The 13,398-nt window shown below is 34.8% G+C and overlaps 1 protein-coding gene across 10 annotated transcripts in view; it reads left to right on the forward strand.

The window, feature by feature from the left end:
• Nucleotides 1-13,398, forward strand: part of LOC106883318 (uncharacterized) — a 351,443-nt gene that overhangs the window by 231,800 nt on the left and 106,245 nt on the right. For all 10 annotated transcript variants that reach the window (XM_014934300.2, XM_014934321.2, XM_014934292.2 and 7 more), the window contains one exon: nucleotides 8,810-8,983. The gene's annotated coding sequence lies outside the window, so the exon portion shown is untranslated. The remainder of the gene's footprint in view (nucleotides 1-8,809; nucleotides 8,984-13,398) is intronic.

Genomic DNA, 13,398 nt, shown 5'->3' on the forward strand with positions numbered 1-13,398 from the left:
GTGTGTGTTTGTGTGTGTGTGTGTGTGAGAGAGAGAGAGAGAGAGTGTGTGTGTGTGTGTAATATATAATATATATATATAAATCAAACCAAGGAAAAATCATTTCCTTCAAAGGGTAGGAAAACATCTAATTTTCAATGGTACTTCAGTTGAATACCACAAATAAAATGGTATAATTACTACATGCAAATATTAAAGTAAATAATGAATTACAATTGACATATTAAATATTTATTTACATTATAATATAATATAATTATACTATAAAAAGATATAATATAGTATAGTATAATGTAACATAATATAATATATCAAATAATTAGAACAATTGTAGATCCAATAAATTGTTTTGACTAATATCCAATAGTGAATTTATAAAAATTCACATTTTAAGCATATGAATCCCCTCAGGATAATATTTGTTCAAAAACAGACGAAGATTCCATGCAAGGACTGCTTAATCATAAAAGAGACTCTTTATGATTTAGAAGAAAGGGAAGAAGAATGATGAACAATAGGAGGGATAAGGAGAACCGGATGAGAAAAGGGGTAATAATTGAAAAACATTATCATTAAAATATTGGCTTCACAGTTTGACGCCAAACTAGTAATATCGGGGAAGAATTAATTCGATTACATCGATCTCAGTGCTCAACTATTACATATCTTATCGACTCCGAATGACGAAAGCAAAGTCGACACCGGCCGCAGTTGAACTCAACGTAATGACGGCCGAAACACCGCTAAGTATTTTGTTCCACGTGACAACAATTTTGCCCGCTTCCAATATTAGCAACTATACTTACATTTCTTGTCAAGACAACTAGCTCCGTATTTATATTGTATTGAAAATTGAGGATTTGTCGTTCTTTCATTTTTTACCTGTATTGGTGATTGTGTTACAGTCCATATGTCATATGCATTTTTGATGCAATCCATATGAGATAGGTATTTGAGATGTAACGTTTTATAGCATGATAGCATACGGGATGGACATGTAGTTGGCGTGTTTTGTATACAGAATGACTGATGGCAACTTACTTTGTGCACATATGCAGTAGTAATAAAGCTTTTTGAATTGTATATTTCCAATGTGTTAAATGAAAATACATTACTTACATGTTATATTGGACATGCTACTAAATTACGTATTTCATTAGCTTGAGAGTTTTACAGCATCACTTTAATTTACAGTATGTAATTTCAGTAAATAATTATGAAAACACCTTGTAGCATATCCGTTTACTTCTGGTTTCAAAGTTAGCAATAATGGATAATTTACGCTACTTTATTTTCTGTTGCATGCTTGATTGCTTAAGAATGGCCTTCTAGATTGTTTTAGTGTTTTAAAAATAAGTTTTATTAAACGAATTTTAGTCATGGTAAGTATGCTTCCTAAACACTATTATTTTGTTACTAAATCGGAAAATAAGAACACTGCTTTTAGAATTATTTACTGAGATTAGCTTACCCCAAGCACAACCATTTTACTTGTTAATTTTAGTATTGCTACATTTATAGTAATAGGTTACTAATTAGTGATTGATGTAAAACAAAAATGTATATATTATGTTTAAAGTAAATGCTGTTGTAAGCAGATTAATTATTAAATTGGATCTATCTTAAATGTTATCCAGTTTAGATTTTGAATGTTTTATTTTGATTGAAGTTTTACGTTGTTGCAAAGAAAGGAATTTAACTAAATAATTACGATCAAATGTATTTTACTATGAGTATTGAGTAAAAATCTAGAATACATTACTATTTCAAATGAAGTTAATGCACTGTGAAAAACTAGAAACAGATAACATGAAACTATTGAAAAGAAGACGTAGAAAAAGAGTTGAGAGACTGTATCCAGTTTCAAAATACTACACCAAAAATTGAGACCTAACATAGATAATGAATGTACCTTAAGCTATAAATGCAACTAAAACGCAACAATAATAAAAACTTAATTTGACATAAAACTCATAAAATAAAAATATATACTTGACACATAATTTTACATAATCCAAACAGGTGAAAGAAGCACCGAAATGTTAATGTCGGGGAAACAACAAACTTTTAATCGATAAAATCTATATTCTACCTAAATTTCCAATATACTTTTTTATGGAAGGTGTATTTAATAGCAATTGCTGCGCTTAAAAACATATTGGGTGCTGTGGAGACTACAGAACGTTCTGACTATCTATCTCCCTCTTTCTTTCCTTCTCTCTCTCTCTCTCTCTCTCTCTGTATATATATATATATATATATATATATATATATATATGTGTGTGTGTGTGTGTGTGTGTGTAATTGAAATCCAAGAGGAGAGGGGTTATTTTTTCACATCCAAAAACATTTTTATTAAAAAGTTTTCTACAGCATATAGAACAACTTGTATTTGTGAGGAAGAGACTAGTCGATTACATCGACCCCAGTGTTTCAGTGATATTTAACAGTACGCGAATAGAAGACAGGCAAGTCCATCTGGAAGGAATTTGAACTCAGAACGCCAGCGACGGGCGAAATACCGCTAAGCATTTCATACAGCGTGTTAACGATTCTGCAATAGTAGTAGTAGTAGTAGTAGTAGTAGTAGTAGTAGTAGTAATAATAATAATAATAATAATAATAATAATGATAATAATAATAATAATAATAATAATAATAATAATAATAATAATAATAATTTGGGGGGAGGAGGAAGTATGGCGAATTTTGAAAAGTATGAGATTGGGTGACGGACCTAACAGAATACGGAAGACGTTTAGAGATAGTATAAATTAGGAGAGGCATCTTCGAAGGAGTTTGCCTGTCCCCACTGATCTTTGACCTGTGTTTGATACCACTGACACTGATTCTGAGGAAAGCAAAAGCTGGGTATGCATTTAAAAGCCGCCAACAAAAAGTCAACCATTTGTTATTCATGGATGACCTCAAACTTTATGGTAAAGATGAACCCCAAGTCAGTTCCCTCGTTGATACGGTATATACCTTCAATGTTGATATCAGAATGGAGATCCGACTGAGAAAGTGTGGTGTGTTAGTATTGAAGAGAGGCATAAATCAAATGCGTGGACGGACTAACGATATTGTCGGGTGAGGTTATGAAGCAGATAGCAGACACGGGTTATAAGTACTTGGCGATTTTGGAAATGGATAAATTAACGGAGAAAGAAATGACATAAACATTTAAGGAGCACTTACGCAGACTGAGACTGATCCTTTAGTCGAAATTAAACGGACGGAGTAAGATCGAAGCTATCAACACCTGGGCGGTTTCCTTAGATATGGAGCAGGGGTAATCGTATGGACAGTAGACGAACTAAATAGCTTAGACAAAAAGACAAGAAAGTTGCTAACTAGGTATGAGTCACTCCACCCAAAACGTGACACAGACAGACTGTATTTACCAAGAAAAAGAGGTGGAAGAGGACTCATTGGATGCGAACACAGCATTAGAGAAGAAGAAAACAACATAGCATGGTATGTAAAAAATGCCACAGAACCGCTATTATTAGAAGCAAGAAGTTCAGGCTAGTGTAAGATGAAAGATTGCAAAGATAAAGCACTATACAAGAAATTGAAAACAAATGAAACTGAAAATAGGTTAGTAAAGAAAAGAATGCATGGTAAATTTCATAGGGATGTTAAATTTCATACCCATGTATTGAGACACCCTGTATTATTACTGATTTTACTTTCCCCTTTATCTCTTCAATTTCAATTTCTATAACCTTTTGCTGTTGCCGGGTCGGCTCACTTATTTCAAGACTCCTATTTCATTTCATTTTGCTTTTATGCCTTGTCGGAATCCCCTTCTACTGGGTTTATTTCTGGTCCAGCATTCAATTACAGTTCGGTTTGTATCCCTACCCCACTTTCTTCTCTGCCTCTGACATTGCTTGTAAACATTATCTGGATGTCAACCTTGCCTGCGCTGCTCAACTACAGGACACCTGTCAGGCGAAAGACATTACCTTTAGCCTTTGGTTCCAAAAGCATTAACACCATTGCTATAATTATTATCATTATCATTATTATTATTATTATTATTATTATTATTATTATTATTATTATTATTATTATTATTATTATTATTTCTGTTTATCGCACGTTTTGTTGGATCTCTTAGAGCCATGCATGCGTAACGGGCTTGCTGCCTGCAGCCTACGGTACCAAGCTATCCGTTCTTTCCAGCTATCTAATACTTTCCTGATTATTCTGGCCGTACCGACAAGGTAAACCTTTGTAGCAGTTCTATTGGGCACTCTATTCCAATTTCCTTGATTATTCTTCCTGATGCCTTCTGATATTATCCCCAAGGACTTTCTCACTTTCTTCAATTTCCATAGCTGAGCTATTTCGTACAAAGGGGTTTGTATTTATCTATTTTTTCGCTTTCTTTCTTGACTATTCGTGGGTCAAAGGGGTACGCAACATCAACTATGTAGCATATGTGGTGCACCTTGTCCACCACCACTAAGTCCGGTCTGTTATGCTCTAGCACCTGATTTATTTGGATTGGGAATGTCAGAGGATCTTCAGAGGATCTCGATACAAACCAGTTGTAGAGAAACCATCTTAGAGATTATATTGCAGTTAGAGGGACAAAAATTTTAACAGCGAATAATATATATTTAAGTGCACACACTATCATATCAAATCTGCTGCCTATACATGGCGTGAAGTACTCTAGTATTTGTTTGATACTTTATTTTATCGAGCCTAAAAATTGAAAGTAAATTTGTCGGAATTTGAACTCAGAGGATAAACAGCCGGAAACTTTAACGATTCTTCCAATTTACAGCTCTTTCTGAAAAGAATTGTATTGATTTCAAATTTTGCCACAAGGTGAGCAAGTTTGGTGAAGGAATGGAATTAAGTCGATTACATCGACACCAGTGTTCAACTGGTACTTATTTTATCGACCCCGAAACGATGAAAGGCAAAGTCGACTTCGGTGGTGTATGTACACAGAACTATATTGCAGTATTACAAGTTGCGAACTAACTCGAGAATCAATTGTAAATTAAAAGATTATTTGAACACTGCATAAGAAAATGCTAGTATTTACAAAAAAGAACGGAAATTTTCCTGACGAACTCGCGGTAAATAAAAAAAAAAAACTACTATTAGAGTAATGCTCACACATCAGACATGGCGTTGCAACATCAGAACTCACATCTGAATGAACGTTACACATCGTTACGTTTCGAAATTTCATACATATTTACACACACACACACACACACACACACACACACACACACACACACACACACACACACACACACACACGCACGCACGCATACACACACACGCACACACACACGCATACACACACACACACGCACACACTTGTACATGCGTATCTTTATCTTTGTCGCATATCTTTGTACACAGATATGCATTTGTGTATCTGTGTGTATGTATGTATACGTATATATGCATGTGTGTATGTGTTTAATATCTTCCCATAAAAGTAGACTCACTAATTAATGTGTATGACCATTGCTTTTTATGAACGTCAGGGCAATGCTGACCTTTTAGTCACGTTACTGAAATTTATCTTCCCATCTAAAGACCATACAAAATCACGATAGTTGGCATCGTGTATGGACATCATGTCGCTTTCTGCCGTTATTAAAATGACCACTTTTTCTTTTAAAAGGTAACCACATACCTTCTCAGCATTTAGCAATGCAACACACGTTTCTATATATTTCTTGCCTCCACAATTTTTTCACGCCCATCCATTACAGTATTAAACCGTTTTATTACTCATACCTTCCCAGAACTGCAACCCGAAGAATTTTTCAGTTTTCTTAGAAACAACAAGCTAAGATTCTCCAACTGAACATCAACAATACATCGATGTTAGAACATTCAAATATCAGTGGTTCTCACTCTCTGTCTCTCTCCCTTTCTCTCTCTCCCTTTGTTTTTCTCTCTCTGTTTTCTCTATTTCCCCCTTTTCTCTTTGCCTTATTGCTACTTGCTTAAATAAAGAAAAGATTCACACGCAGAAGTACCCTAAAGAAACCAGAATTTTGCAATATTTTATTCACTTAGCTTTACATGTTTACACGTTTATCACCTTCAAACTATTCTCCATTTGAAGCAATGCATCGGTCCAGACGCGCTTTCCACTGTTTGAAGCAGTCCTAGAACTCTTGCGAAGTGATGCCTATTAACGCCTCGTCGTTTTGTTTTCTTCACCTCTTCCACATCTGCAAAACGTTTTCTTTTAAGGAGTTTTTTTCATTCTGGGGAACAAAAAATGTCACAGGGAGCAAGATCGGGTGAATAGGGTGGGTGAGTAAACGGGGTCATCCTTGTTTTGGTAAAAAAAACTGTCTCACACTCAAGGTGGTGTGCGCAGGAGCATTGCCATGATGAAGCCACCGTCTTCAATTTTCCACAGGTCAGGGCGTTTTCGTCTCACCGCGTCTCGCAGACGCGTCAGAGCTGCCAAATAAAATGTCTGGTTAATAGTTTGACCAGACGGAACAAATTCAGTGTGGACAATTTCTTTCGAATCGATGAAACAAATCAGAATCGTCTTGACATTGGACTTAAATTGACACGCTTTTTGGAGGCGTGGTGATAGTAAATGATTCCATTGGTTTGATTGCTGCTTCATTTCCGGATCATAACCGTATCACCAGCTTTCGTCACCAGTGATGTCCTTCCAAAAAAGGTTCGGATCAACTTTCATCTTTTCTTTCAGTCTTGATTGCTTTTTATCTTCCGTGAGCAAACGAAGCACAAATTTTGCTGCAACTATTTTCATTCGCAATCCTCGCTCAAAATTTAATGGCAGGAGCTTCAGGATACACCAGTCATATCATCAAGTCCGTCAATTGTTCGGTGACGGTCCAGCATCAGTTTCCCCAAGCGGCAAGAGACCATTTCTAAAGCGCGAAAACCACTCGTTAACTTATGTTTTGCTCATGGCAGCATCCTTGAAGCTTTTCGAAGCATGACAACTATTTCCTCCAGCGTTTTCCTCAGTAAAAAAATGAATTTCACGGAAGCATGCTGGTCCTTCATTTCTGCCATTGCAAAAAAACGACGAACAGGAGAGAAGCACTGCAAAACAAAGACGCACTACGTGGCAGTAGGAATACAACCAGAGTCGCCGGTCGGCAGACATGCCTGAGAATCGCATCAAGTGGCTTCTAGTGGCGGAAACCTGAACTACAACGGACTTGTCCCACAGAGAACGTTTCCGATTACTTTGGGTACCCACTTGTACATATTGAAGTCCAGGACGTAATGCTTTTTATCATAGGTTGCGTGATCAAAGCTGAGCTGGAAAGCAACTATGATGAAAACTTAGACCAAAATTCTTCTTTTGACAGTGGCATACCTAGTTTTCCCCAGAAATGTATTTGTGCAGCTACTGAGACTTAAACAACTATATAACATTCTGTGTTGGAATTATTAAGCGTAAATCCTAAGTTTCTAAAATTTATGACACCTAACAGTCCTCAGTTGAAAGGAAATTTTCTGTAAGGCTCTGGTGCAGCCACTTCTGACAACAGAAACCCCTCGTTGTTCAATACGATTCATTAAACACTTTAACCTGATTTCCAGTAATTTGTAGAAAACTTTTCATCATTATTCCTTCCGTCCATCTTATGACTCAAAATTGCTCTAAATAGGAAGCCAACCAAGATTTGAATTCGTTTCCACTTGTACAAGCATTACAGCTATTTGTATGTCATTACATTCTTAATTTGCTATCCAAATAGAACACAAGCGAATACATGTTCAGTTGGAGTGTATTTTAAAACTGAAGTTAACATTTTCATTATGGATTATACGAGCGTAGTTATGTGGTAAGAAGTTTGCTTCGGAACCACATGGTTCCGAGTTTACTTTCACTGCATCGCACCTTGGACAAGGGTCTTGTACTATGTCCTTGGGTCAACCAAAGATTTGTGAATGGACGTAGTAGACGTAAATTTTAAGAAGTTCGTCAATTACATATTTATATGTGTATATGTGTGTGTGTTTGTGTGGCGTATCTTTGCATTTGTGTTTGTTCGCCACCAACACCGCTTGACAACCGATATAGCTGTGTTTACATCCCCGTCACTTAACGGTTCGGCCAAAGATCGAGAAAATAAGTACAAAGCTTTTAATAAATTACTGGGCTTGATTCAATCAAATTAAAGTGTTTCAAGGCGGTGCTCCAGCGTTCCCGCAGTCAAATGACTGAAACATGTAAAAGATATAAGATAAAAGACAATATTCATCCGGTTATATGATAACCTTTAAATATTTGAGAATAGTCTAAGGAATGAGGAAAAGAAAACGTTCAATCACAATAGATTTGTGAATAAGAGTTGTTTGCTGGAAGAAACTGACAAAATTAATAAAGCGCTAATATCGACAATGCATACTGTAACGTTTCAAAATGAAGTTCTTGTAGATTTCAAAATGTTCTGATTCCTGACACCAATAAGGATTACCTCTAATTGCTAAATGCATTAAATTACAAAATTATGATTAAAAATGTAGACAGTTTCTATTTTAAAATTTATGAAATTCATGGGATTGCCAAATGAATTAAGTGTTCTCTGGCAGATGTAGGAAAGATTATTCTAAACATGAACGCAAGAAGAGGCGCCTGCAGGCTGATTTGGATTTCAAGGTGTACCTTTTACACTTCTTTCCATCACATGCACTTTAACCCGCATACCATAAGGACAGCACGCCCTCTGCTTAGTCTGCACAAAACCTGTTTTGTATATTGTGACGTTATGTATGACAATTTATTAAACATAACTAATTTTTGTTCTTTCAGGTCATTATTGCTACTGTATCTTTTGGATGGCTCATGAGATATTATCTATACTAGAATAATCCGAAAATCAATATATACTATCGAAAACGTTTGGAACAATTCTTTCCGCCTTTCACTCTCCTTTATCTCGAAGTTTTGTGAACGCAACGAAATTTGAAACACCATTATTGACAAGTGAGTTCTATATTCTTTCTATATAAAGTGAGAAAAAAGACAATATACATCATATAAATTATCAATGTTTCCATAAGAATAAAGCATTAATACCGTAACAAACGGATGCTGTTACAAGTACCAATGCCCACACGAGATTTCATGTTGGTTTATAAAAAGCACACATCAGTAGCATTATTATGTTGTGTCTAACCTGTTCTTTTATAGAACATCTAGTGCCCTACTATGTATTTTTTTTTTACATTTGCTTTTGTTGTTGTTGCTTTGAGTCGTTATATTTCTATTTCCTAAATGTCTTACTGGTGTTGCCATGGATATTTTATGACTATTCTATATGTGTAAAACGCTTCTAGACATTTTAATTTATTCCATCGCTCATACGTAGTTATCGTATTTTGATGATCACGCGTATTAGAAAGCGAATTGCTATATCTGGCGTTCACCTCTTGAGAAGACACTACACGCTCTGACGCTGACATTACAGGCATTGTGTAGTCTGAAGACAATTTAGACGAAGGCATACTTTATATAAGATTCCCTAAAGGTATCGTTTGTAATGATGATTGCATTGTAAGTCATAGTTGATTTGTATAGTGTTTGTTTTGAATTAAATTGGTTAGGTTTGTTGTGTATATGTGCTATTTTTACTCATATTTTGTGTCAGTACACAAGCACATTTAATATTTGTTATACTAAACAGTATTGTTCAAGTATAATCTAGGCAGTGAACATAAAGAATAAGTATTGTAGTTACTTTAGAAGTTAGAAATCTTTTCTGTTTTTGAAATTTTTAAATCAAGTGAAAATTCGGTATATTGATGTGATTTTTCACTCTGAATCTGATTTTGTTATACGCTTGTCGCAGAAAACTGTTTGCAGACGTTTAAAGTTTGATTATTTTTACCCAATCACGGAACAGTATTTGGAAACTGGAATTTTGTGTGAAAGCTGTCTAAGACAATATTTCACAAAACGTTACAAGTTTTAATAATTTTTAGAGAATAAATTTATGTGAAATATTATTTTCTACACCAGGCACAAGGCCCGAAATTTTTATGGAAGGGGCTAGTCGATTAGATCGACCCCAGTACGCAACTGGTACTTAATTTATCGACCCTGAAAGGATGAAAGGTAAAGTCGACCTCGGTGGAATTTGAATTCAGAACGTAAAGACAAATGAAATACCGCTAAACATTTCGCCCGGCGTGCTAACGTTTCTAATTATGGGAAATACTGGAACAGGCATGTAAACAAATACAATGGAAAATTCTGAGTGAAATTGTTTTTGCGAAAGATTACAAAATATAGAAATAACTGAATGTTATGTCAAGTCGTCAAAAATAGTGTTTCCTGGAAGAATAGACTGATATATGCATTCCTCTAATGTATCGCAATTCCGACATGGTACGGCACAAAAATAAGGCCTCCGAATGTCCACTCCTCCATTAACACCATTCCTCGTTTTGTATTTACTTCTCAATAACATTCCCAGAACCGGCAATCTGAGCTGGGGCGCGGCAATCTACAGCTGTGTAGTGGCAAGCAGACTTATAACTTAGCTTGTTACAGTGGATGCAGGCATCAATATTTCTGTGGCTTTCGGTTTGCTAAAATTTACCCAATATTTGCAAACTTTAAAAGCTATTAACATTTTATTATTAATTTATGCCAAAAATGAATTTTATTTCCATAATTAGCATTCAAAACTACAGCAATAAACCACATTTGAAGATAATTGGAACAAAATTAAAAGAAACGAAAACTGCCCGAAACAGAAAAGATCCGAAGCTAGTATAATTGATTGATAGCTGTTTTATTATACTCAATATTTGTAAATTTAAAAGTAAAATACATGTTACTTTTAGTAATGTTTATATTAAGTTGGTGAAATGGCAGAGGTATTAAAGCGATGTGAATATGAAGTTAAATTTGTTCCGGCTCTTGACCTTCTGATTTCAAACTTGAGTAACGGTAGTTTTACTCCTATCGTTATTCCAGTATCGACAAAATAAAACACCAATCAATCAGTGATATCGACAATAGCAATTAACCCCCTCCCCTTAAAACTACATTCCTCGTGTCTAAATAAGAAATAATTATTACTACTATTCTGAGGTCATAAGTTGAAAGGATCATAAGAGATTCGGAAATAATATGTAGTATTTTTTCAGCCCATTTTGTTCAGATTTCAAATCCTGCTCAATGTAATTTCGCTTTGTATCCCTCGGGGATTGATAAATGATGTGTAAAAATAATGTGTCCCCTCTTGCTCTGTTTAGTTTATTCTCTAAACAGAACATGATGTAAAAATATTAATCAAATATTGAGGTCGCCGATATCGATTAAATACCTTCCTCTCAAAACTCTTGGTATTCAATTAGGTACGAAAATAATTATTATTGATATTAGCTTTATTTTTTTGTTTTTTCCATCATGGATGGTCAATCTTCAGAGAGTGCCACTTGGGAGATATTTTCTCGTCAGCTTATTTGATCAAATGGGGTACATTTTTTTTCTTGTCCTTTGAATATCAACATAATTGCACTGAGGGTGGAAGAGAAGGTTCTTTCTTAGACATTTTTATTATATACACATATTTTTGCAAATATCAGTTTTACCTTGTAAAAGTTTTAATATGATTATTCCTAAAGTATCAGGAGAAATGTGTAGGCCACAAATACTGCCCATAAATCCCTAAAAATTTCAAAATCATCTACAGATAAATAAAATATAAATAAGAAAATGAAAATTACACATAGCTTTACAGTCTGTCTTTTAAATTTAACAGCACAGAAAAAATTGTGAAACACGAACTCAAAAAATAAACAATAGAAAAAGTACGAGTAACAGAAAGTTATTTGTTGCTAACGTTGGAAACCAAAAGACAATACTAGACATAGATCAAATTGAAGAAAAAAAATGTGAAAACCATAGGTAATAAGAGAAAATTATTTGTTCACTGCGAGAAAAGTGAGCAAGCGGTTAAATACCTATGTTTATCGAAATGGAGAATCTTCTTTAGACCCTCTAAGGAAGGGTTGGGATATCTTATTTTGATATCATGTAAGTTCATAGGCTGGAATTAAGTATATTGTATTATGAGTCAGCCAGGTAGCTAGTGCGTTTCACATGTGCAGCTCATGCCTCCCAAAGGTGTGTATCGAAATATATAGATCTCAAGAATATAAAGGACACGGTCAGAGATATTGTTGCCGATTCCTTCACAGTAGTGTTTGACATGAGTATTACTAGCAGATCAAGCGAGCACCTAGAATCTGTTTCGTTGAGTCAGTTTCCCTGAAACACTATCTGCTTTGAGCGTTATGATACACCTAAGACATACTACTAAAATGCCGGTAGGGTCTTTGGTACTAGCTTAACCTAGATAGTGCGATTACATTTTCCAATGCATACTAATTTTTAAAGACAATTGAGTGTGATTTAAAGGAGATTTCGCAGATATTTCTAAGTTTTACTACTTAAATGCTGTTTTGGTATATTTGTTTCAAATTTCGGCTGAAGACCAGCAATTTCGAGGGGGCGATAAATCGATTAAACGGATCCCAGTGCTTATCGGATACTTATTTCATCAACCCCTGAAGGAATGAAATGAAAAGTCAACTTGGGAATAATTTGAACTCAGAAAATAAAGACGGACGAAATGCTGCTAAGCATGTTGTCCGGCTCGATAACGATCCTGACAGCTCGCTGCCTTGCTCTTTTCTGTTATATTTTAAGCCAAAGTACACTGTTTTTTACAAATAATCTTTTTCATATCCAGCTCACCAGCTATTTTCGCTGCTGTTTATACATACAGTTTGCTTGTCTTAATTCTATTTGAAGTGTTTTGATGATGTTCAACATACTTGCCGGCGTTCTTTTGTTTTGAGGTTATCAACACCACCTTTACTATGATAGCACAGCTTCCATATTTCATCAGAGCAATTATTTCTCCATTGTTTGTCAGCCGATTTTACACATAAGCAACATATTCCAAATTCTATAAGAGCAAGTATCAATTATATTTATATTCACTTTCAACACCCAGCCATTTATCACTGTTAATATTACTTTACTAGAAATGGGCAAGTAGAAATGAAATTGTTTCTTGCTTCTTCATGTCAGCATCATAAACAGGGCTTCCTTTAATTTTTGATAGCTAGATGTTGAAACGGGATGAAAAAGGCTATTTAGATTCATATTACTACTCTCGGATTAGAGTTCAAAAATAACCATACATAGGGTGTTTCTATTAATTTATTTTCTGTTTTCCTGTATGATTTCCGCTGCTATGTTGTGCTTAACTATTTGTTTTACTTTTTTCGTTATCGATATATTTTTCATATTTTCGTCTCTATCCATATTTTCCTCCCTGTGTATTTTGATTTCTGATATATATATATATATATATATAT

The sequence above is a fragment of the Octopus bimaculoides genome, chromosome 2, assembly GCF_001194135.2.
Source record: "Octopus bimaculoides isolate UCB-OBI-ISO-001 chromosome 2, ASM119413v2, whole genome shotgun sequence".
NCBI lineage: Eukaryota > Metazoa > Mollusca > Cephalopoda > Octopoda > Octopodidae > Octopus > Octopus bimaculoides.